This window comes from Engystomops pustulosus, chromosome 11 (assembly GCF_040894005.1).
Source record: "Engystomops pustulosus chromosome 11, aEngPut4.maternal, whole genome shotgun sequence".
Classification (NCBI taxonomy): domain Eukaryota; kingdom Metazoa; phylum Chordata; class Amphibia; order Anura; family Leptodactylidae; genus Engystomops; species Engystomops pustulosus.
This window is the reverse complement of record NC_092421.1, coordinates 55,390,861-55,417,314: the sequence shown is the minus strand read 5'-3', so window position 1 is coordinate 55,417,314 and position 26,454 is coordinate 55,390,861. Positions and strand designations below refer to the sequence as shown.

The 26,454-nt window shown below is 43.7% G+C and overlaps 1 long non-coding RNA gene across 1 annotated transcript in view; it reads left to right on the top strand.

Moving 5' to 3' along the window:
* The window catches only part of LOC140106622 (uncharacterized), a 126,872-nt gene that overhangs the window by 25,188 nt on the left and 75,230 nt on the right, over positions 1 to 26,454 (top strand). Inside the window, exon 2 of the long non-coding RNA XR_011850822.1 lies at positions 22,082 to 22,172. This is a non-coding gene — a long non-coding RNA (uncharacterized lncRNA). The remainder of the gene's footprint in view (positions 1 to 22,081; positions 22,173 to 26,454) is intronic.

The window sequence follows — 26,454 nt, the reverse complement described above, 5'->3', positions numbered from 1 at the left end:
ACGGGGTGAATGTCTGTCCAATTAGTAAGAATGGGATCACTGTTCTCCAGATTGTGGGAGTCCCAGAAGTTGCACCCCCAGCAACTTACACTCCACATACATCCACTCCTTTTTCATGCTCAACATGGGTCATATGCAGGTAGACAACTTAGGGTTGGGTGTGCAGAACGCATTTACCTTGCATTTTGAAACATATTTGATGCATTTTATGGACTTAATGGGGGTCATTTACTAAGGGCCCGATTCGCGTTTTCCCAACGTGTTACCCGAATATTTCCGATTTGCGCCGATTGTACCTAAATTGCCCCGGGTTTTTGGCGCACGCAATCGGAATTTGGCGCATTGGCGCCGGTATGAACGCGACGGAAATCGGGGGGCGTGGCCGAACGAAAACCCGACGTATTCGGAAAAACCGCCGCATTTAAAAAAAAAAAATTGTGTCGCGAAAATTTCACTCACCTTCATCCTGGATAGGCCGGTGTATTTCGAGGCATTCCAGCGGACTTCAGCGCAGCAGCGCCACCTGGTGGACGTCGGAGGAACTGCTTTGATGAATCCCGGCCGGACCCGAATCCAGTGCAGAGAACGCGCCGCTGGATCGCGAACGGACCGGGTAAGTAAATGTGCCCCAATGGGTTTTATGGCTTTGAATATTAAGGACTGAGGATATGTCATGAATATCAGTTTGGTGTGAATCCAACTACATTACTCCCAAAGATAAGCTGTTAATGCACTGGATAGCTCCATCCTCACCGTAGTGGATGAACAGAGTCACTGCACCTTAGCTTCTATTGCAGTAACCAGTTCTGGCCACTACACTGAGAACTGAGCTGCCTGCTTTATTCTCTGTGTAACAGCTGCTCATAACAGCTTATCTGTGGTCTCCCTCCAATCTGATATTGAAGACCTATTCAGTGACTATATGTGCAATTTTTTACAAAATGCATACATTTTGGTGAAAATAAGCATTTTAATGCCTCTTTGCTTGATGTATGAGGTATGTATAATATATACAATATGCATACAATATATCCTATCAGTGTCAGCTTCAGGTCTCAGTAGGCCCCTGGGTGACGGCTCCTCAGTAGGCCCCATTTGCAGTGAAATCATGTGGGGCATTAAACATTTCGTCTCCTGTTCCCTAAAATATTCCCCCTCATGGTTATTTTATATAAGCCCCCCTCAACCCCTATGGATTCATCAGATACAGCCCCCCTCGCTCCCATAGATTCCTTATGTACAGCCTTGTGTGGACCCCCTAGCAGCTCTGGGCCCCAGCACTTGCCCAGGTACGCCCAGTGCTGGCGCCAGCCCTATATCCTATATGCAACACAAAACATTGTGTGAACCCAGTCTTTAGAGTCTTGCTTTGCTGCCAAGACATTGTGACCTGTTGATGCCACCCAGACCCAGTGTATCTCCCTATATCCAAGACTGGATTATATTCTGACCTCAGCCTGCATTATTAATTAGATTTTTCTCTTTTCATATAATTTGCTCACATGAACTCTGGCTGAATTCTAGTTTATCAGTATCTATTTCAGAACTGGAATTATGATCTTCAGAAAACCTGATCCATCTTAAACAAGCCTCTCCGTCTTGGTGAGACATCTTGATCTGTTCCCTCTGACCAGGCTACACTAATGGAAAATGCAGATGTTCCCTCACTTCCAGGAGTCTTCCTGACATTCACCCGGAACATCAGACGCCCTCTTCCTGACTTTCTTTTTTTTACTTAAACATAATATAAAACTCATTTACTCTTACTACTTTATTATCCGCATGAGAATTCCAGGGAAGATTCGGGGTCAATAATGTCACATTATTAGTCTTTCCATAGATCGTTTAAAAGAAAAAAATTACAGATGAAAGAGATTGAGGAAGGAAAGAGATGTCAGACATGTGACCATGATATTTCTACAGGAACTTTATCATTACAGATAGAAGTACAAGGTGTTATTTTCATCTAGGGATCCAGTCCCCTATATAAAAAAATATAGAAAATTAAATAAATCAAGAAATAAAAACAATCAAGCTCCATCGACAGTTTAGTCATTCAGTATGTGTATATATTGGAAAAATTGTATATAAATGCAGATAGAGACCTCAGTGGAGAGGCTAGGTTGTATATGCTCATTGCATATGGTAATGTGATCTTTGTCTATATAGAGGGAGCTACCTTTTCTCTAACCTGAATATTTGCATATTCTTTTCCCAGAATCCTCAATGGAACAGTGAACCTCACAGGAATGTATTCCTTCCTTAGCTGTATCCATGGCCTCCAACCTAACCTAGCCTGACCAAGTCCCTATACTGTACTGATGAGATATAATGACATGTCTACAGTTGTGGATCTGTTCCTTGTGCTTCGGCTATTATCCCATTATCATGACACTAGGTTATTGAAAGTCTTCCTATTCCTGTTCTAAAATTTTGTTTTTGTTGCATATTTGAAGATTTGGTTAGAAAGTGGATTGACAGAGCGAGTGTGACGAGGAGCGTGGCTGGACCTTGAGGAAGATGGCCGCACACTGAGTGAGCTCTGCTACCCCGGTGCCAGAATTACCCTGAAAGAGAGGAGCTACCCTGGCCCCTAAAGCTAAAAAGGCCCCTGGAAGGGGAGTGAAGACCCCTGGACCACGACCAGCCACACCGAGAGGAGATACGGCACTCACCCGGTACCTCCGCTCCGTTCCCGCCACTGAACTACCGGCAGGGCCTGCGCACAGTCGCAGAATGCCGGCGAAAACGGCTCCACCAGCATCACCGGGAGCCACGCCGTCGCCCGCAGCCTCAGCGGGTAAGCGCGGCTCCCCGGACACCTCCATATTGCCCCCGCAGATACGGCGCCATGCGGTGGCCTCCCCGCAACACACGTCTTCCGGTCGCCATCTTGGCGCCCATGCGCCACAAGTGCAAAAGGCTTCCCCTCTGGCGCAGCAGCGACAGTCCTCAGGCGCATCGACTAAGGAGAAAAGACAGGGATCTCCTAGGCAGCAGCATGGAGGTGAGCAGATGTCCCAAACTATTGACCCTCTGCTTATTGATGATGGCTTGCCCCCTGCGGCATCAGGACAGGGAGACCTGCAAACACAGGCGCCGCCTCTCAGATCCCCGAATATATCGCAGCCAGGAGTGTTCACACCTGGGATTCCATATGTGCCGCTATCGCAGTCACTTGGTGACGACATCAGTGCTACTCCTGCTATGGCACGCTATGCAGCACCTTCCCCAGAATGGGAGTCCTCACCCGAGCAACAATTTACCACCTCTGCTGAGGACAGGAGATTACCGGTCCCTGATCTCAACTGGCATGCCCACTTACAGAACCTGCCCACTAAAGAGGACTTTAAGTGTTTGATGGCTGAGGTCAAAGAAACCTTTAAAACTGAATTTTCGGAGATGAGACGTGACATCCAGTCCATGACGCAGAAAATTGACACCCTGGAAGCTGAGCAAGCAGATACAAAACGCCAAGTTTCTCATACGCAACAGGTTCTGCACACACAGTACTCCATGCTACAGGATATGGCCAGACATCTGGAAGACCTGGATAACAGGGGCAGGCGCAACAATATTCGGGTGAGGGGCATCCCTGAGGTTGAGGGTAAGGAGGATGTCCGTTCTACTCTCCAAGCCTTGTTTTCTGCACTGCTGGGGGAACCGGAGACGCAAGTCAAACTAGACAGAGCACACCGAGCACTAAGGCCTAAATTGATGGGGACGAACCCGAGAGATATCATCTGCTGTGTCCACGATTTTGAGCTAAAAGAGCGTATTATGTCCCTGGCAAGGAAAAAGAGAGATTTCACTTTCAATGGCGAGGAGGTGCAGCTCTATCAGGACTTGTCAGCAATTACCCTTCAGAAGAGGAGGATTATGCGTCCGTTGCTGAATGTGTTACGTGAGCACGAGATCTCCTACAGATGGAACTTTCCATTTGCTCTATCGGCGACCAAAGATGGAGTCACGACCACACTATCTGCAAGTGCGGATTTGCAGGAATTCTGCAATGTCTGGGATATCCCGACTCCAGAGATGGATGATTGGGACCTTCTCCCTCCACCGAGGTTTCAGCGGCTAGATGGCAGCCAACCTCAGCAGAAACGAAGAAGACCGCGAAATAGAACCTCCTCTAGAGACCTGCGTGACTGCGACTGACCGCCCTGCTGCATATCCTTTACAGTTATCTTCTTGTGCCATGTTGGTCCAGGGGAGGGGGGTTTCTTTTATATAGTTGTACTTCCAGGGTACTTCCTCTCTTAATCTGTTAACTACTTACGTGCACTAAGGCACTGGGGTGCTTCTCCCGGTGTAACGTTTCATTGTAATTTACTGTTTAACCCCTTTTTTTCTTAGGGTGTGATAAACTTGTGCTTCAGAGTGTTTATAGACCTTTAGAGGTTTCCGTTGCCACACTACCCCCCGTGAGTAGGTCCTGCTCAGACCTTACCCCCCTAGTTTTTAGGTGGTTAAGGATTCTGGATCAGCCGACTGTGCTCCCCGAGTTCAGGGGCAGACCGGCTGTATAGACCTACACTGGAGATAGGAGGGTTCTCCTCTCTCTAGTTTCGGTATTGTCATTCTATTTTTTCCCTCCCTACTTGGTTTGTCCTATTTATTTGTTTTCCCTTCCCTGTCGTACTTGATTGAGTGTCTGTCTCCCCGATTGTCTGTTGTGTCTTTGTCTGTTGGTCTTTGTTTTCTTCTTTGTCTCCCCTTCTGCTGTAGGGTGCTGTGTACGAGGGGCCTCATTCCCCGCACCTGGAAGAGGGGTGCCAGAGGCACTGATTAGATCCTCCCCGTTGGAGACCGTCCTGAGGTAAAATCTGCATAGGAGACACTACCTGCACCAACCCCACACGATAGCTGTTTAATTCACCATGGTCCAGTTCCTGACACTGAATGTGAAGGGGCTCAATTCGGCCCGTAAGCGTCGCCTCGCGCTTAATGAGCTGAAAAGATCTAGAGCCGATGTAGTGTTCCTGCAGGAAACGCACTTTGATACCACCGGGAACCTTAATTTTGCGAGGCATCTGTACCCTGTCTCCTATATGGCCTCCACCGATAATAAAAAGGCGGGAGTAGCGATTTTATTCTCTACTTCTTGTCCCATCGTCCCGGAAACAGTGACCTCGGATCCTAATGGGCGATACATTATCATTCAGGGTAAATTGTTTGGGTCCACAATTCTCTTATGCAATTTGTATGCCCCCAATAAGTCTCAGGTTCGGTTTGTCACCAAAGTCCTGAACAAATTGGCTAAACTCCCGCCAGCGCCATTACTGCTGGGGGGCGACTTTAACGTAATTTTTTCAGAAACCATGGACCACTTAGCAGTAAACCAAACGCCCCCAGCAAGATCCCAAAACTCCATCTCCACGGCCTTCCGCAGGGTCATCCGACGTTTTGCCCTATATGATTTATGGAGGGTGGGCAACCCGGGCGACCGCTCTTTTACCTTCTACTCGGCCCCGCATGGCACGCACACCCGTATTGATTACTGGTTTGGAGACATACAAATACTGCGGCTGATGCAATCTGCAGAGGTGGGGGATATTTCCTGGTCAGATCATGCGCCAGTACACTTAACACTAAGGGAGGATTTCTCTTCAGTTAGGGCTTGTCACTGGCGCCTAAACGAGTCCCTTCTTAAAAAACCCTTAATTAAGGAGGAGCTTACTGCAGTCTTAAAAGAATATTTTCAATTTAATGAGGAATCTATACCCTCCATCCCTATGATCTGGGAGGCCCACAAAGCAGTTTTTAGGGGACACTGTATGGAGCAAGGGGCCAGACTCAAAAAGAATAGGCTGCACTTGGAAAGGGAACTGCGAAAGGAGATAGGCAAACAAGAGGCAGCACTTCTAGCTAAACCCACTAGGAGTCGCTTACGCCGATTGACAGAGACAAGGGAGCAGCTCCGGGAAATTCAAACGCAAGCGGTGGAGAAACTACTTGTGTTCACTAAACAAAGATATTATGAGCAAGCCAATAAACCGCACTCTCTGTTAGCGAGGCAGCTGAGGGAAAGGAGAGACCATCAGATCCCCCATGTCATACGGGATGCTGCAGGAGGCTTACTTCATGACCCGAGGGCAATAGCATCACGCTTCCATGAATTTTATGCCAAACTATATTCTCTACCAGATACCCTGCCCCGAGACGAGAGCCACAGGAAAGCAACGCTGGTTGATTTTTTAGAATCGTGCTCCCTTCCAGGGCTACCCCGGGAGGCTGTAGAGGCCCTCAACTATGACCTAACACCAGATGAGATAGGAGAGGTAATAAAGGAAATGCCCAATGGGAAGTCCCCTGGCCCGGATGGGCTCACATACTTGTACTATCAAGTTTTCTCCGATGTGTTGTTGCCCCGTATGACGAAGTTATTTAACACCTTCCTCAAAGGCGAACCCATGCCTGAGACCCTTACTCACTCATACATTACTCTCATCCCTAAACCGGGAAAAGACGCAACTGATTGTGCCAATTACAGGCCAATAGCACTCTTAAATACAGATTTGAAAATTTTTACGAAATTACTGGCCAATCGTTTGATTCAGTGGATCCCCCACCTGATCCATAAAGATCAGGTTGGGTTTGTCCCTGGTCGACAGGGGGGAGACAACACTAGGAGAATAATTGATCTCATTGACCTGGTTAACAAACGGGGGGATCAAGCTCTGGTATTGAGCTTAGACGCGGAAAAGGCGTTTGATCGCCTTAGTTGGCCCTTTATGTTCCAGGTCATGGAACAAACCGATATACGGGGCCCTTTCCTTCAGGCGTTGAAAGGGCTATACTCGAATCCCACAGCCCAAATCAAGCTCCCGCACGCATCTTCCCCACCTCTGCAGATACGCAATGGCACGCGACAGGGTTGCCCGCTATCCCCGCTTCTGTTCATACTGTGCATAGAGCCACTGGCCTCCATCATCAGGCAAGACCCTAATATTCATGGTATTGCGCTCCGGGATAAAGAATTCAAGTTGGCGCTTTTCGCGGACGATATTTTGCTTACTGTAACCCAGCCCCTTATCTCTCTGCCCAATTTACAGGCGCGGCTGGTACAATACGGGCGCTTATCCGGATACAAGGTCAACACTACTAAGACGGAGGCTATGCCGCTTAATTTACCACAACCATTAGTGGACAACCTCAAACTGTCCTTTAAATTCAACTGGAAAACGGACGCTATTAAATATTTGGGGATATTACTGACTCCTTCGTATGGCTCTCTATATGCACAGAATTTCCCTGGGCTTTTCCGGGAGATAAGAACCTTACTGGATAAATGGAATTCCCTTCCCCTGTCTCTTTTTGGCAGGATAGCAGCGGTCAAAATGACCATCTTGCCTAAGTTGCTTTATGGCTTTGAGACGTTGCCAGTGTCGATCCCGCTAGGCGCCTTGCGATCTCTACAGGCGCTGATCTTGCATTTCATATGGGCCAAAAAGAGACATAGGGTTTCCAAGTCAGTCCTGTTATCCCACAAGTCTAGGGGAGGTTTGTCAGTGCCAGATATCACTAAGTATTATTGGGCGACCCACCTGAGACGCATTCCAGCCTGGTCCACTTTGTGGGCATTCTCCAAGTGGATGGAGATTGAAAAATTGTGGTTAGCCCCATTCCACCCCAACTCCTACCTCTGGTCTGAGAAACCACCCCCGACACCTAGCTCTTTGCTAGGTCCCATTGCCTTCACGATCAGGGTTTGGAAGGCTTGTATGAACAAATTCCCTTTGGTGTCACAGTGTTCTCCGATGCAGTCTTTTTTACATACTCCTTCCTTGCAGTGTGCAGGGGCTATGCAGGATTTCAAGCCCTGGCATGAGAAGGGGTTATTCAGATTTGCAGACATTGTGGACTACCGGGATAGGAAGATTTTACCCTTTGAGGCCCTGCGAGACAAGTTCAACCTCCCGCCCTCCGCCAATCTGCACTATATGCGGATCAGACATCTGCTGCAATCCATAGAGGGTACTGAGACGGTCTCGGTGCCTACGGTTTTTGAGCACATATGTAAAAATGCCACTCAAACGGCTGGTCTTATATCAGACATTTATATGGTATTATTACACCCGGACCCAGAAGAGGTGATCGCACATCCATACATGACCAAGTGGGAGGCCATAGTGGGGGAGACGATATCACAGGAGACTTGGCAGTTGATCTGGCGGAGGGCTGCAGAGACGTCTCGTTGTGCCACGAACAAGGAGAACCAGTACAAGCTAATGTTGCAGTGGTACCACACACCCTCTTTGCTGCATAGACTGTTCCCTGACACACCTGACATCTGCTGGCGTTGTGGTCTCGCTGGCGGGACCCTTCAGCACATCTTTTGGAGCTGCCCATTCGTACAGCCCTTCTGGCAAGAGGTAAAGACTCTTGTTCAAGCAGTCACAGCGGTAGATGCCCCGCTCTCCCCTCTATTCTATTTACTGAATGTCTCTCCCCAACCCCTGGCCAAGATAACCACCAAAATGTGTCTGCACATACTCACTGCAGCCAGGTGCCTGATATCGCAATTTTGGAAGAGACAGGCCCCCCCCTCTCGCCTCGACCTTCTCTCCAGAGTGAGGGGTATTCGCACAATGGAATCCCTAACTGCTTCCTTGGACAATCGTATTCAGGCTTTTGATAAGGTGTGGAACCAGTGGGACCGTTTCTGGGCAGAGGAGTTGGGGCGTGAGGAGGGGTGAAGCGGTCATCCAATGGATTGGGGGGAATCCTTTTTCATTGTTTACATGTCGTTTGTCGTTTCTGTGAGTATGAATGGTACCCTTGTGTCTCTATTATTGGTTGTTTTTTTCGTTATGGGTTATTAGGATCATTGCTAGGAAGGTGTTAATACTTAGGCGAGTATGTTTGATTGTAACCTCTAGCGGTGAGGCCAAATATTTCATAAATCCGATGCAGTTCCTGACTGCCCATTTATAGGCCTCTGCACTGTTAGGATTCTGTGTAACATGATAACACACCTGGAATCGTTGTTTACAGGGTCGGACTGGGATACCTGGGGCCCACCAGTGAAATTGATTTTGGGGGCCCACCTACTTCTACATAGAAATATTCTGGAATAAGGGAATTTATACGCACTAGCAGGGGCAGTGAAGCAACGGATAAGCTAAGCCCTTTCTCCCTGCAGGGGTGACGTCAACTCCGGGGCAATAATGTTAGGAATGGTATAAGAATTACCACTGGTTTCAAGGGCTTTCTGCTGGCGGCCGGACTATGGTTAGGGATGTAAGTGTTCGCACTGCACACCGACCTTTCAATAAGGAAATGCTACCCTACTCTGGCATCCCGCACCACATAGACAAGTCACACCTGGCTCTCTGACCCTATAGATGTAACCGTACATACTCTGAGACCTGTCTCACACTAGAAGGTTAGTCAGTGACTACAATACTGATCTGACACAGGAAGAAGTAGCATCTAGTACCTCACAGGTGACTTGTCTTCTCCTTCACAACCAGAATCATCGTAAAATCTGGTTGCAGAATTTTCTGGCAGATGTGTTCAGCTTTGGGAAGCAGATCCGCCGCAATGCGCCCCTAAAAATACCACAATTACTTACAGTATAATGTCACCTGGATAAAACAATGTCCCACACTGTACGTATAAAGAATCTACATAAGAAACCCCTCTGTGCCCCCAGCATATCAAAAATTACATTGTTACCCCCAAATATATTACTACATTACAGTCTGTGAATAAATAATACCGTGCCTTTAAAAAGTATGGTTCCCCCCATTAATTACATAATATTTGGTTCCCCTGTGAATTATTTTAATGAATTAATTTATCTATTTAATGTCCCTTCTAATTATTTTCATACATTTCCCCTACTAAGAAATGTGTTATATAACAATCTACTTATTATTTTTATACAAAATGTACTAATACGTTTTTATACCATGTCCTAATTATAATTATACATATAATCCCCTCCAATTTATTAATGCGCATATAGCATCCCTTCAGTTATACATTTCTACAACTTGCCTCCTATTTATTTACACATAGTATCTGCACATTATTTAATTGTATTATAATATAAAGTGAATGACTTGCTGCACAGGTCGCTGGTTACTGGGAAACTCCCTGCTGACACGTTCCATCTACATATAAATAGTTTTATTTCTGTATATTGTATATACACACTGCCCCCCTTATTATACATCCCCCCCTCCACCTCCATACACACTGTCCCCCTTATTATACACCACCCCCAAGAATTTAACATTTGCCCCCCTCCAGATTTTAAATAGGCACCCTCCATACACACTGCCCCCTCCAGATTCTAGTAAGACCCCCCATACACATTGCCATCCACCCTCCAGATTCTAGTAAGACCCCCCCATACATGTTACCCCCCCCATACACATTAAACCCAGCTTCATATTATAGTTAGGCCCCCATACACATTAAACCTCCCCCCTTTCATATTATAGTTAGGCCCCCATACACATTAAACCCCCCTTCATATTAAAGTTAGGGCCCCCCCCATACACATTAAACCCCCCTTCATATTATAGTTACCCCCCCATACACATTAACCCCCCTTCCTATAATAGTTAGGCCCCCCCATACACATTAACCCCCTTCATATAATAGTTAGGCCCCCCATACACATTAACCCCCTTCATATAATAGTTAGGCCCCCCATACACATTAACCCCCTTCATATAATAGTTAGCCCCCCCCATACACATTAACCCCCCTTCATATAATAGTTAGGCCCCCCATACACATTAACCCCCCCTTCATATAATAGTTAGGCCCCCATACACATTAACCCCCTTCATATAATAGTTAGCCCCCCCATACACATTAACCTCCCCTTCATATAATAGTTAGGCCCCCCCATACACATTAATCCCCCTTCATATAATAGTTAGGCCCCCCCATACACATTAATCCCCCTTCATATAATAGTTAGGCCCCCCATACACATTAACCTCCCCTTCATATAATAGTTAGGCCCCCCATACACATTAACCCCCCCCCTTTCATATAATAGTTAGGCCCCCCCATACACATTAACCCCCTTCATATAATAGTTAGGCCCCCCATACACATTAACCTCCCCTTCATATAATAGTTAGGCCCCCCATGCACATTAACCCCCCTTCATATAATAGTTAGGCCCCCCCATACACATTAACCCCCCCCCTTCATATAATAGTTAGGCCCCCATACACATTAACCCCCTTCATATAATAGTTAGGCCCCCCATACACATTAACCCCCCCCCCCTTCATATAATAGTTAGCCCCCCCATACACATTAACCCCCTTCATATAATAGTTACCCCCCCCCCCATACACATTAACCCCCCTTCATATAATAGTTAGCCCCCCACCTCCATCTGTTTTGCCAATAGAAAAAAAAAATGTACTCACCTCATCCTGCGTCCTGTCTCTGCTGCTGCCGTGGGACGGGGGAGAGATGCGCGCCCGCGTCGTTACGTCACGGCGCGGCCGCGCAATGACGTCACGACGCGGCGCGCGCATCTAAGTTACAGTGTGACGTGCGCCGCAAAGCAGCCGGCCGCGTCACACTGACAGCTTTGACTGCAGGAATAGTACTCGTGCGGCCGTTTCAGCCGCAACGAGTACTATTGCAGCCACTGGCAGGGGCCTCCGATGGATACGAACGGAGGCCCCTGCCATAATGACCGGAGTCGGGGCCCACCGGGGAATTACCCGGCCCCCCGGCGGGCCAGACCGAGCCTGGTTGTTTACCTATTATGTTTGATAAATGAATAATTTCTAGCCAAAGTAACAGATTGATGTAAATTCCTGCTCCTAGATCTTGTTTTTTATATGTTTAAATTGGAAAATTTTATTGCCTGTTTATATGCTGACATGTGTCATCACATTGTATGTTAAACGTTTAATAAAAATACAATTATATAAAAAAAAAAAAAGAAAGTGGATTGAAGTTTTAGTAGGTCCAGTGCTAGGCACAGATATACAAGATGGTTTTTAGGCAAAGGTCATTGGAAGTGAATATGAGTAATAAAAGTACTGGTAAGAGTCAATATAACTCCAAGATATAGAGCCTAATGTTTTGGTAGGATGGTGGAGAAATCATCATCTTCAGTTAAAGGGGTTGGCCACTCTTTTACATTGCCATGTGCCTTTACTGCCTTTTGGATAATCCTTGAATGTTCATCAAGTGATTCAGCAGTCCTGCTACTTACTTTTGTGCTCTGTGCAGACTTTCCATGCTTCATTGTTTACATGTCTGAGCACTGCTGAATAGGAGGAGTTGCAACAGGATAGTTATGAATCATCCTGCACCCCCCCCCCTCCTCTTTCTGTCTGTCGCAGAGGACAGACAGTGAAAAGGGAGACAGCCTAAGAGAGCATTGAGAGAGTAAGCGGTGTATATATTCGGAGGGTAGCATGGTGATGACAGCGAGAGGCCCGGGCTTTCAAGGGAGGCAAAGACACAGGTACATATACCTGCAGGGATGTGTCTGATGGAAGAGATTTATTGAAAAGTGACCAACCCCTTTAAGTTTTATTGAGGAAATCAAAGGAGCTCAGTTTGACTGGTTTCATTGAAGACGACTGTTCTGATGCAGAACTATTTGTGCCTTGGAGAACATTGAGACCAGTTTACATCTGTGTCTACTGTAACTTACTGCCATCTCTAAGCAAGGAAACATTCTGCCATCAAAATCCACTGGATTCTAATTATTTTAAGAGATGCCCCATCCCATCCATGCAACCAACCATTGTACCTACCCTTGGATTACTACTTCGGAATGATAATTTGACCAAAGATGGGTCCATTTATGCAAGTTTTTGGAAAACGGTTTTGTAACAATTCTAGTGAAGTCCTTATTTTATGTTCTTCCTTCACAGGAAAGAGCCTGTAGAATAAGGAGTGAGCAAAACATGTACTTTCTGTACTTCTTAGGACAGAGAAAAATTACCCCTAATCCTGCAAAATGCATATGTGCAAAGACCTAATCCAAACATGACTCATCTGACAATGGGACAATTACTTGATTGAAGTGATTTGCAGATGTGCTGTCATTGCACATAAAACGTAGACTTAAAACAATGATTATCCGCTGTCATTTATGGGGATGTTCTGGGGCCTGACAGTGATGGCACACTTACTGACCTACTTAGTGGAAGAATGCTGCTTTTATTGAAGTTACACTGTATTTTGTCAGCGGTGTCTATATGAATTTAAGTCTGTGTCACTTACCTGTCCGGGTGTCACATCTCCTGTTCCCCCAGGGCATGTGCTCATCTAGCCTAAAAGCCTATGTCCTTCTCTCTCCCTCCTTGTAATTCCACATGACTACTCGTGAAAGGCAGGAACAATATAAAGAGGACCTGTCACCGCTCCTGACATGCCTATTTCTAGTAAATAATCATATTTCCCTGAAAACAGAAACTGCGCAACATCTAAATACCCTGAATTGCAGTATTCCTCTGTTATTCCTTCTGGAAATGATCTAATGAATTGACAACCGGGTGTTACCATCTCCTTGTCAAGGAGTCCCACACTGGCAGCACCGATAGGTTCGTGTTGGACTGTGCAGGATCGGTCTCAAACCTGCACATTTTTTAGACTAAAGATTGAAGAATGGCACAAAATAGACTAATCATAAAAGTGACAGGTACAGTATATTTTGTCAGGAGCAGTGGTGGTGGCGGCGAGTGACAACATAAGCTGAAATCGGGGAGCGGAGTTTAAGTGTCACCCGGTTTTTACCAGATCCTGCCGCAAAGCGTGTAGGACTTGCTGCGGTGGGATACCACCAGGTCGCTCCACAGCCACCAACCACCAGGTGTGGAGATGAAGACAATGGCCTCAGATCCTGCACAGTACTACTATTCTGATCCTGCATATATGAGCACTGCATGGGACTACTACTATCAACCTACAGATATGGGCACTGCACTTCTTCTGCTCTTATCCTGTTAATATTGGAACTACAAAGTAATACTGATATAGACTATGGGCACTTTATTATGTTTGGGTCCCAAAATGTTTTAGTTCACCTCTGTCCATTGCCACTATGAAGAGAAATCCAGGAGGAAATTGGCAATGGGTCTAATGAGATGGGGCTTCCACAATTCTTCTGGTAAAGCCAAGGGGGAAACGCCATTCTTCAACATGCAGGATACTGGTTGACTGTAAAATGCATCCTGGTTGGTCCCCAAACTGACTGACACCCTTACAAAAAATATTTTTAGTTCTCTGCTGTTGAATAGATGGCGCCATGCTTTCTGCGGCAGCCCAGAACCACCAATCTAGCAAAAAAGATCAAGATTAACAGTATCCAATGGGCTAATTAGTCCTCTACTGTCAGATGGGTGGTGGGCAGGAGAACACGACCTAGCTCCGCCCATGGTAGATATCCAAACAAAAATTACGTAGATTGTTTGGAAAGGTTGGGATCTAGACAGGAAATGCCAGCTATTCCATATTTACTGTAGCAGAAACTATTAGAGGAGGCAAATAGTTGTAGCTGATGAAGGGGGTCTTTCTGCAGTTAACAAATATTTGAAGTTATTTCATGTTTTTTCCTTTAGTCTAGTCTTCAGTAACTCATCCAATTTCATGAATCTCCAAAAAGTGACTGCACCCACATCATCATGAGATGCATGATTTGTGTAATGCTTAGCTAGAACACTACTCCATTGTTACTGGGCGTTACTTGGAGACGTGTAACAATGGAGTCAGTATTGTTATGAATGAGCCATATTGACAACTCCAACAAAAGTCCTCTTTAGCGCTGTCAAATATGGGGAATGATGGAAGAATCAAATGCAAAATGGGACATAAAAGAATAATTCCATCTGTCAGTGGTCACAATCTATCATGTCTTACTTATCCTTAGTTATTATTCATACTTATGCAAACCTAAGAATTCAGTATTTGATGATGAATGTTCCAGCTCAATAACTATCATCCAAATGCTATAATGATGATCCAGGAATGGCAGGATCAACATAATTTGTGTCAATCCCCTTGTATTTGATAAACACATGAGTATCTCTTTACAGCTTCATAGTGTGTGTTGTGTGTGTATGGGTCCTCCTATTCATTCGAACATTCATTCAAGAGTTAGGCTGGGTTGGCACAATGGGGCAGATTTACTTACCCGGTCCTTTTCGCGATCCCACGGTGCGTTGTCCGACGAGGATTCGGGTCCAGTGCGATTCATGAAGATCGTGCCCCGAGGTCCGCCGGAGATCACCTGCTTCTTCCCGGTGCATTTGAGTGCTTGATCTTGCGTCACAATCACGTTTTTAAATTCCAAAGTTTGTCTGAATCCGTCTGGTTGTCCGATGGCTCGCCCCCCCCCCCCCCCCCGATTTCTGTCACGTGCAAGCCGGCACCGATGCGCCAAAATCCGACCGCGTGCACAAAACGGAAATTGGCGGGAAACACGACGAAAATGCGTCCGACTGACCCTTAGTAAATGAGCCCCAATATCCTGTAGCTTACTTTGTCATGTGTTTCAAAATTCTAACCCTCAAAGCCTTTAACAGATTCTGCGACTATCTGTATAAAGCTAACCCCTTAACGACTTGGCCCAATTTTGTTTTTGTGTTTCGATTTTTCACTCCCCACAATTTAACTTTATTTTTTCGTTTACAGATCTGTGTGTAGGTTTTTTTGGGTTACAATTTGTACATTATAATTCCCACTTCCAATGCGGTGAGATTGGTGAAAAAACACAATTACACCATTTTCTTGTGGGCAGGGCTTTTTACAGCTTGTGCTGTTCACCCTAAATTACACATCTCCTTATCCTTTGGTTGGAATGATCACAGGGAAACCAAATGTATATAGGTTTTAGGCTGCATTCACATGGACGTGTGATTTATCCAGTCCCGTATTTCCGTGCCGTATGAGACAGTATATATGTGACTTTTTCATCCGTATGCAGCATTAACTTATATGTCCCCCTAGACTTCTAAGGGCATACAGAACTAAAATATGGGTAAAATAGGACATAGGCTCTATATTTTTATATGTCTAGTATATGGTACGGTACGGTATTAACAACGGCTAAATAAATGGTTGGACGTATTGCCCTATTGTCCATTGAAATGAATGTGGTCATATGTAATCCGTAAAAAAAAAACGGCGCGGTACGGGTTGTATATGGCCAATTTCATACGGTCTTGCGAATGCAGCCTTATTGTGTTTTAATATATTTTAAAAAATGAAAACCTTCTGTGGAAGAAAAGGTTTCATTTCACCATCTTATGATGCTAATAACTTTTTCATACTTTGGTGTAGAAACTGTACATCCATTCGGTAACTTTTTATATCATTTATAATGTTTTGTAAAATGGTGAAAAAGTGGTGGTTTGCTATAGATCTAAAATAGTGTGCCACAGGCACACTGTTACAGATTTTAAGCAATGACTGGTCTCATAAAAATTTCAAGCTGTCATAGCAACTGATCGTTGCTCCCTATGACGTCATGGGGAACAATGATCAAGGCCAATATGGTGGTGCCCCGCAACGGTATCATTGACAGCATCAGTCCAAGAGTTAACACCTGTGATTGGTGCCAGGACTGATTGTGAGTGTTACCAATGGGTGTTTGCAGCTTTATGCAGCAAACACCCAGCTTGTATGGAGAGGACTCAGCCCGTAAGTACTCTTCAAACAGACTTCTGACGTACTTAGGATCATTCTACCGTTGTTAGGATGCGTTTACTAAACTTGCAGCAAGATATGTCATGAATGTATTCATTTATTATTTTTTGGGGGAAAGAAAATGGCTGTTTTTGCTGTTTGGGAGCAGATTCTCAGCTACATATAAAAATGTGCTACATATAATTAAATGTAAACTAACTCTTCAGATGTTTTACACCAAGGGAGGATGCCCAACTTCTTCACCCTATACAGGGGCTTTGATAGTAACCATAATGCCCCATTGTAGAATTTGGATAGTTACTACATGACTACATTAAAGCACACAGTGCGATGTCATGGTACAGGAATAAATGCACGCAGAGGTTACTCTCTGGCTGCTGATTGGTATTGTCCTGTTCACCTGGGGTCATAAGTATTACAAACTTGAAGGTGTATTATGGCTTTGGATGATCCTGGATAACCCCTCTTGAGATGTGAGATTTTGTTGTTTATTTGTGGATGAAGCAAAGTGATGATTACACTCTCTTTACACAAAAAAGTGGGAAAAGTACCAGTTCTCCATCTCAGAAGATGAATAAATCTGGAAGTGGCACGTTAGACTCCTGCAGCTTTTTACCCATTTATTTCTGAATACTGTGATATGCCCACAAGAACAACTTCATGAAAAATGTAGCGGATAAAACCATTTTCATACAGCATCGCTACATTCACACTACACAGCAATTTACTCGAGTGAAACCTGGCACGTTAACTCTTTCATGCCCAAAACCTAGAATATATCACTACAGATGTTCAATGGAAATTTTGGGAGTCAAACCCGTATAGACTTTTGGTGGTTCTCATATGGGATGTCTTTAAGAATTAAGCAAAAATAATGAGCTACAGAACCAGGGATACAGGCAGTTGACAATTGAATACAAACTGCATATAAAGATCCAATTCCAGACCATTGGGGAGATTTATCAGGTCTTGTATGGCAGTAATTGTCATTAACCGCCCCCCCCCATTTTGCTGCCTGCAAGTTGGCGTGAAGGGGGAGCGGGTGGCGGTGGGTGGGCAATCCCGAGGCATTCCTGCCCCACACCTGTTCCCTATGACCTGCAGACATTCATGACAGAACTTTCGCAGATTATAGCACAATTCTAGAATTCTATGCTAGTGCAAGCCGAAGCCTCCGGATGTATCCAGGGGGAGGAGTCTTCATATACGCCGCCGTGCAAAGCAACACCCTATGACAGTGATGGCTAACCTATGGCACTGGTGCCAGAGGTGGCACTCAGAGCCCTTTCTGTGGGCACTCAGGCCATCACCAGAGATGACTCCAGGTATATTCCTGCAGTCCCAGACAGCCCAGGACTTGCTGTGCACAGAGGTATATTAAAGTGACAGCACTACCTGGGACTATTTCCTGCTTTATTGGTGCCTCAGGTGCTGGTATCAATAAAAACTGTGACAGAGAAGGGAGTATAAATCACAAATTACATTTCTGTGTTGGCACTTTGCGATAAATAGGCGGGTCTTAGTTGTAGTTTGGGCACTCGGTCTCTAAAAGGTTTGCCATCACTGCCCTATGATATACTCCCCCTGTGTCTTTAACTTCCCATAGGGAATAGGAACATTTTGTGTGTGTATAAACCTGGAGGGAATATTCTGTACTGTCTGAGAAAGGGTTATTTTAGATGCAGAAACGTATCATACCCGTTTTTTTAATTTTGTTTAATTATTTAAACCGTTTAAGGACTCAGCTCATTTTCACCTTAACCTCTTAACGCTCAGCGTCCGATATATCGGACGCTGAGCACAGTGACTTAGCGCTCAGCGTCCGATACATCGGACGCTGAGCTGATGCCGGTTCAGCTCAAGATCTGAGCCGAACCGGCATCGGGAAAGACGGGGTGCCGGCTGTGACTGATAGCCGGCACCCCAGTGTAACACCCGCGATCGGAGTTGTCTCCGATCACGGGTGCTTAGCCCGTTAAATGCCGCGGTCAGCGCGACCGCGGCATCTAACATGTATCTGGGGGATCTTTCCCCCACGATCGGCCCCCCCGAACCGTTTTCGGGGTGCGCCGATCGTTGCTATAGTAACTCTGGGGTCCGATCTGGACCCCAGAGTTACCTGCAAGAATTGCCAGTAAGATGGCGTCTGTGACGTCATCTTACTGGCACAGTGCCAGCCTATGCAAGTGTATAGGCTGACACTGCTAATATCCTGCAATACATGAGTATTGCAGAATATTATCATGAACAAGCAATCAGATGATTGCTTGTTCATGTCCCATGGTATAAAAGTGAAAAAGTAAAAAAAAAAAGTTATTCAATAAAAAAATAAAGTCATAAATCACTAAAAATGCCCCAAACCCCCAAAACATATAAAGAGACATATAACTCAAAAAAAAGTCTAAATCATAACACAAACCCCACATCTATAGTATCACCGCGTCCGTAACAACCCGTAGAATAAAAGTAAATCATTATTGAACCCGCACGATAAACGCCGTAAAAAAAAAATGTTATAACCCTCCAAAAATTATGATTTTTACCTTTTCAATCCCACAAAAAATGCTATAAAATGTGATCAAAAAACCATATGTACTGCGACATGATACTGGTGCAAAGTACAACATGTCCCGCAAAAAACAAGCCATCAACCAGCTCCGTAGCCAAAAAAGTAACAAAGTTATGCCACTTGGAAGACGGCAATACATAAATGATAGATTTTTCCCCACATTAGGGTTTTGTTTGACAAATTTAGTAAAACGTAAGAAAATATATTCATGTCTGGTATCCCCGTAATCGTATCAACCCATAGAATAAAGATAACATGATTATTAGTCTATACGGTGAACACCAAAAAAAAAAAGAAGTAAAAAATCCAGTACAGAATTGAGATGCTTTTCTACTCCTGTCCTCAAAAACATTCCTAAATTTTCAACAATAGGTGATACAAACCCCAAAATGGTAACATTGGAAAAAGCATCTCATCCTGCAAAAAAAATGGCATCACATGGCCCCAATAACGAAAAAGCGAAAATTTTATAGCCTTCAAAAGGGGCCAATGAGGAAACTAAAATCCTGGCAGCTGCAGCGCCCTCCTTCCCTTCTGCACCTCGCTGTGCCCCCATAACACAAGTCACAGCCACATGTGGGGGTCTTTGTACTCAGGAGAAATTGCAGAACAAATTGTATGGTGGGTTTTCTCTTTTTATCTTTTGGAAATGTGTAAATTTTAGGGCTAAATGAACGTATAAGGGAACAATATGACCATTCTAAATTTCACCTCCATTTTGATTCAATTACTATGAAGATCTCAAGGGGTTAACAATCTTCGTAAAAGCTGTTTCTGATAGCTTGAGGGGTGCAGATTTGAAAATGGGTTGGTTATATAGGGGGTTTTGATGCTAAATGTAAAATTTCATTCCAAACTGTATTTATCCCCAAAATAGTCAATTCTGAAAATCCGGAAAAGCGATATTCTATTTGTAAGCGCGTGACATCAAAATAAATTATCCAGACATTTCAGAAATTATGAAAATGTAAAGTAGACAAATGGGGAAATGTTATTCAGCACTTATTTAAGGTGGTAAATCGATCTGCCTGAAAACGCAAATGATTTTGCATTTCGAAAATGGCAAATTTTTTCAAAAATTTATCATATTTTCTTTTTTTTTGTTAAATAAATGCAAAACTTATCTGCCAAAATTTACCACTAAAATGAAGTACAACATGTGGGGAAAAACAACTCAGAATCGCTTTGATAAGTAACAGTGTTCAAAAGTTATAACCGTATAAAGAGACGCAAGTCAGAATCCAAAAAATCGGGCTGAGCCTTAAGCTACAAAATGGCTGCGTCCTTAAGGGGTTAAAGACTCAGCTCAATTTTTCAAATCTGCCATGTGTGACTACAGGCAGTCCCCGGGTTACGTACAAGATAGGTTCTCTAGGTTTGTTCTTAAGTTGAATTTGTATGTAAGTCGAAACTGTGTATTTTATTATTGTACCCCCACCCAAATTTTTTTAAGTCTTTATTACAACTGGATTTTAAAAATGTTGGATTGTCTTAAGAACCAGGATTAACAATAAAGCTTCATTACAGACGCCTGTGATAACTGTTATAGCTGTTTATTGTAGTCTAAGGCTAAAGTTCAGTAAATTACCAACATCCAGAGGCCCGTTTGTAACTAGGGGTCGTCTGTATGTCGGGTGTTCTTAAGTAGGGGACCGCCTGTATATGGATTATAACTTTAGAATGCTTTTAACCTTTTTTTTTTTTCTTTTTTAAATCAGATGTTGTACTTCACCTTCAACTACATGCACACTGCACATATATTTGTCCATACGGCAGCGCACTGGAGAGGAGGAAACCGCACTGTAGAAACCTGCTGTATCTTTTTAGTTGTCACGGCATGATGCGTTGAGCACTTATATTTGGGCAGATTTATCAAGCTGTCTGAAAGTCAGAATATTTCTAGTTGCCCATGGCAACCAATCACAGCTCCCGTTTAAAATATTCATGAGCACTGGTGAAATGAAGGCTGAGCTGGGATTGGTTGCCGTGGGCAACTAGAAATATCTGACTTTCAGACAGCTTGATAAATCTGCCCCATTGAGATCAGTGTGGAAAATGGAAGGTATCAGTTCCTGATTGTTCATGACCCAGGACCCGTTTTTTTGGCATGACCTGGTGATTGTGAACCCCTGTGATACAGGAAATTATACATTATTTGGATGCCTCAATAAATGTCTATTGTTTCACTTCCATTGAAATGTTTAATGTGTATTATAAAAGGTTTTGGATGCGGGAGCAGATCCGCAGTTGCGCTGGCTGAGCAGTTTTGCTTTCTATAGGAATGTTGGCTCTGCCTGAGAGCAATGAAGTGTTATTCCTGTCTGCAGAACCCGACTTTATTACATGTTGCTTTACCCTGTGCTACAAGCTCATATCTAGTCTAACACTTCAAAGGTTCTGTGTAATAGAAATCAAGTCTAAGGGTGGGGGATCGCATAAGATGAATTATATGTGTTCAGTCTTCGCAACTTGTTTTGAATACAGGCAGTCCCCGGGTTACATACAAGATAGGGTCTGGAGGTTTGTTCTTAAGTTGAATTTGTATGTAAGTCGAAACTGTATATTTTATAATGGAAGTTCTAGACAATTTTTTTTCTTTTGCCCCAGTGAAAATGGAGTTTCAAAATTTTTGGTGTAATTGGACCAAGAATTATCAATAAAGCTTCATTACAGACACCTTACAGCTGATCATTGCAGTCTGGGACTATAGTAAAGCATCCAGAGAGCTTCACCAGAGGTCACAGTGGGCAGAGGGGTCCGTCTGTAACTATGGGTTGTCTGTAAGTCGGGTGTCCTTAAGTAGGGGACCGCCTGTATCCTTATAAAAATGTCCTTTTTTTTTTTTTTGAAAAACAGGAGAGAAGGCTAATTTTTCCAGACCAACAAAACTATGAAGCGCAAATGAAGCTTTGTTATGGTAAAAAAAAAAAAAGACCTTTCCTTAGAGGTAAGGACCATGGCACCTTAGTAAGATATTACTTATAGCACAGATGGCTTGAACAATATATACAAAACTGTGATACAAAACTGTATATTGGGGCTAAGGTTGTGAATTTACAATGTGGCTGATGTTCACTTAATGTGTGGATTTTTTTACAAAATGTAATACATATATATTTTGTCAAAATTGCGAACATTGTCTTGGCTGAAACATGTTTAAGAAGTATTTTTACATTTTATACATATAATGAAGGTGGCAATTATATCTTATAATTATATATAGTAATTCATATACCATGGACAAGAAGATGTGTGAGCCTTGCAGCTCTCGGGTCCTGAGTTCAAGTCTCATCCAGGTCAACATCTGCAAAGAGTTAGTATGTTCTCTCCGTGTATACGTGGGTTTCCTCCGGTTTCCTCCAACACTCCAAAACATACTGGTAGGTTGATTCGTTTGTGAGCCCTATGGGGACAGGGAGTGAGGAAGCAAACTCTGTGCAGCGCTGCATAATCTGTTGGCGCTATATAAATAAAGGAGTTATTAATTATTATTAGACTATACAGAGTTAAAAACACTTTAAAAATTAAAAAGAACAAACACTCCCTATCCTCACACCATAATAAGTCATGTGGAGGCAAACTGGCTGCCAATATGTAGTCTTGATAAATCGCACAGTGATGGTAAAGATTATGTACAATCAACAATGCACACATTCGATACTGTGTAGAATAATACAGTAATGAAATCTAGACCACCTAATCAAGCTAATAGTATCAGAACACGAACAAGCATAAAATAAGCATCCATGCACACTCTGTATAATAAAAGCCATGATATGGATTTTTACATTTTGCAATTCACCCCTGGCTGTGGGGACTGTATTTGATTATGTGTTTTTTAGCATTTGATATGTCTGTTCCCTTAACCCCGTATACTGAAAATGGAAAATCCTTTTAAATAACAGAAAATTACAGCTTATTCAGGCCAGAGGCATTAAGGTAAAATATATATAAGCAAGATCTGAGACTTTTCAAGGCGTCTCTCTAAACAGACCCATAGATGTGAGACAGCTGGTGAGATTATTAGAGAGAACGTATAACGTGCGCTTCATGGCTTCTTCTCCTCCACCTCATCAGGCCGTCTTCCGCTGCTGGGGATAATGCGATGCTCACTTCTCTGCCAATTTTCTGTGGGAAAGTTCACTGTAGTTAAGGTTCTCCGGAGCCCATATGTTTTGACTAAGACAGCAGAGACTCCTGGCAGGTCTCGTATTTATTTTACCCTCTACTCTACAGCTTTCGCAACGTTTAAGCATTCCGCATGAAGCTGCAGAACTCGCCACCTATTGTGTAAGTATGGTTAGAAGGAAAGAAAGACCCCCAGTAAGATGTAACACCGGAGATGTTTTCAATACAAAAAATCTATAGTGGTCTGACCGACATTGCTGTTATATATGATATAGCAAACACTGACCCACCAGAAAGCGCCATTGTTGAATGTGTCTGTAACCCCACTCCTCAAAAACAAGCATTGAGCACAACCTCAAAAACTTGCCTCTCCTTGTCTAGAGGCAGGTCATTCACTGTTGGGATCAGGCAGTGGGTACAATAGCCATTAGGCGAGTTGAGTCTCTTGCCTCTAACGGCAGCAAAATGGGGGGCAGCATTAGAGGTGCAGTTCCTGCTACAAAGCAGGACTTGGCACTTAAAAATGGCATTTCTTCACCCTAAATATCAACATGGGTGTGACACTTTTCATGGAGAACACACAACATACTAAATCAAAATAACTTGAGATTATACGGTAGTATATTATCATATACTGCATGAAGTGTAGGGGGTGCTGCTCTATAGCTAGTCTCTTCACCTCTGCCAAGATCCAAGATGGAAGCTGGCAGCTAAACATGTTGGATTGGGTTTGATTATATAACATATATTTTTTGTACACCTAGTCCGGCCATGGGAAATGCCACCTAAAAATCCAATTTGCCACTGAGATCAGATTATTAAATAAGTTTATCCAAGTTGATATTGGATCCTTGAGAAAACTAAATACAGAAGTCTTCGCACTCATGAGAAGTCTTAATTGTAACAGACACTAAAAGGCAAACAGATGAATTATTTACATAGTATTGATTTCCCCGTAGCACCTTCACATGGAATATTCAAGCAGCATCTTACATCCGAGACCTCAGCGTTATCCATCATTTATTTATTACCAACACAAACTGTACAAACTTGCAAAAGAAACAAAATGTTATACAATAAGTGCTTGGCAAACAAAGGTTTATTATAAAAGCTCGGCTCTTTATTTATTCCCCACGTCAACTACAAAACAAGGTATAATTTTACCTTGCAGCTTTTTGCAAAACAGTTTTGCAGCTTTAAAGAACAACTGTAAAGTATAAAAACTTTTCTTGAACTAATTAATTCTAATTAGCTATTGGCAGAGGATTTACCTTGCCCTCCTGGCTACTCTCCATTTGCCATGACTACTGGTAACCATGGGAAACCGTATGGGAGGAGTGGGGTCTTGTTGGGTGGAGTAGCAGTAGAGGAGTGCAAGAAAAGAGGACCTTGAGTGATGTCACGAGCATGTGACTCATCACATGCTTCTGGTCAGCCAATTACAAACATGCTGTTCTGATTCATATGAATGCCCTCAGTGCTGCCCTTAGTTCATGTCAGAACCAGGAAGCCCCACCCACTTCAGGAATAGCTGAATATGATTTATATGAAGGATTGATAGATATACCAAGCTATATCTCAGGATAGGAAGAAGCCAACAGCATGGTACAGGTATCATTGGAATTGTTGTCAAAGGCTTTCCCCAGCTGGGCTAAAACAGTTTTTTTAAGTAACTTTACAGTTACGCTTTAAGTTGTTTTTTGCAGTGACTTTGACTTATACCACCCCTCAAAGCACTGCACATTAAAGAGGTTGCCCATGGTGGAACCAAATGGCTGCCCGGTCGCCTACAGGCTCTGCCTATCCCCCCCCCCCCCCCAATTCCTTGTCCCATCTTCGTTTGTGATATCGGAGGCCCCTGGACTCCTATATTTCACCGGTGCATGGCTTACATGTTCGATTAATTTTACCTTTCTAACACAGTCAGACAGTCGCTTCTGAACTAGTGCGCATGCGCACAGAAGATGCAGCCTATAAACACATTACTCCAGATGTCACACAGAAAGAAGCTAAAAAACGGGCTACATCCGTGGTTTCACGCCTGAAGATGGGAGGGGAAATGGGTTCAAGATGGGCTAGGCTGAACCTGTGTTAGAGGGAAGAAGCATGACTGAGCTTGGATGTGGTTGGCTGGTTGCACTATGAGACTCATTTACATGTGAATTAAAGCCGATCTTTATACCAGAGTATGTATCTTTCATTGTGATGGTCTGTTAGAATTTAATATACTGCAGGAAAGTAGAAGTGTTGGAGACCGCCTTTAAGTTATTTTTTCTGTAATCTCTGTCACCAGTAGGGTAGGGCTGTAGAACATCTCAAGGTGTATTAGGCTACCAACTCCTTGATGGTGACGCTAGTTTGGAGAAGTCTGACATGACCATTGTGGATGGTCAATGGCCTCATAGGTCACAAGATAGAGATTGGTAACCATGGGCTTATGCTTTTAGTCAGTAGAATCCTCAAATATCTGCAGTATTCCCTTCTAACATACAATCATTCAGTCCTTGTCTCGGTCCTGTTGACCCTGTAGTCATTAGTTTTCTGATAATAACTAAGAACACAGAGTACAAATGACAATTTCTAGGCATGTTCCTTGGCGAGGTCAATAACTGGTTATCAATTTACATTTGCGAAGACAAAAACAGATGCAGCCTGTAATTCCTTGTCATCATCTTCTTTCCTGGAGTTAATGACCGGAGTAAAATACGACGATTATCTGTAGAAAATTTCCAAAAAAAATGAAGTATCTCATCCTTCAGCACAAATGTGGAAGCAGTGCGCTGATAACCCAGAGAAATTCTTCGAAAAAAAATATCTTTGCTATTACAAATTTCTGGAAAGCAGACCTTGATCGTGAGACTAGTTAGATATGGGGTCACATGAGGTCATTAAAATTTTTGTTGTGTGGAGACCTTGAAAAACATTTAGTTTGAATTGGGTTAAGTACAGAGTCATCTTTTTGTGAAGAATACAAAATATCTGAGCAAATGTCCTGTTGGATTTGTGCTGCTTGAATGTAGAGAAATGCTCTTCTAATTGCAAGCGGTAAAAGACTTGGGACACGGAGGCAGAACTGAGCTAGACATTTCTCACTTAGGGCA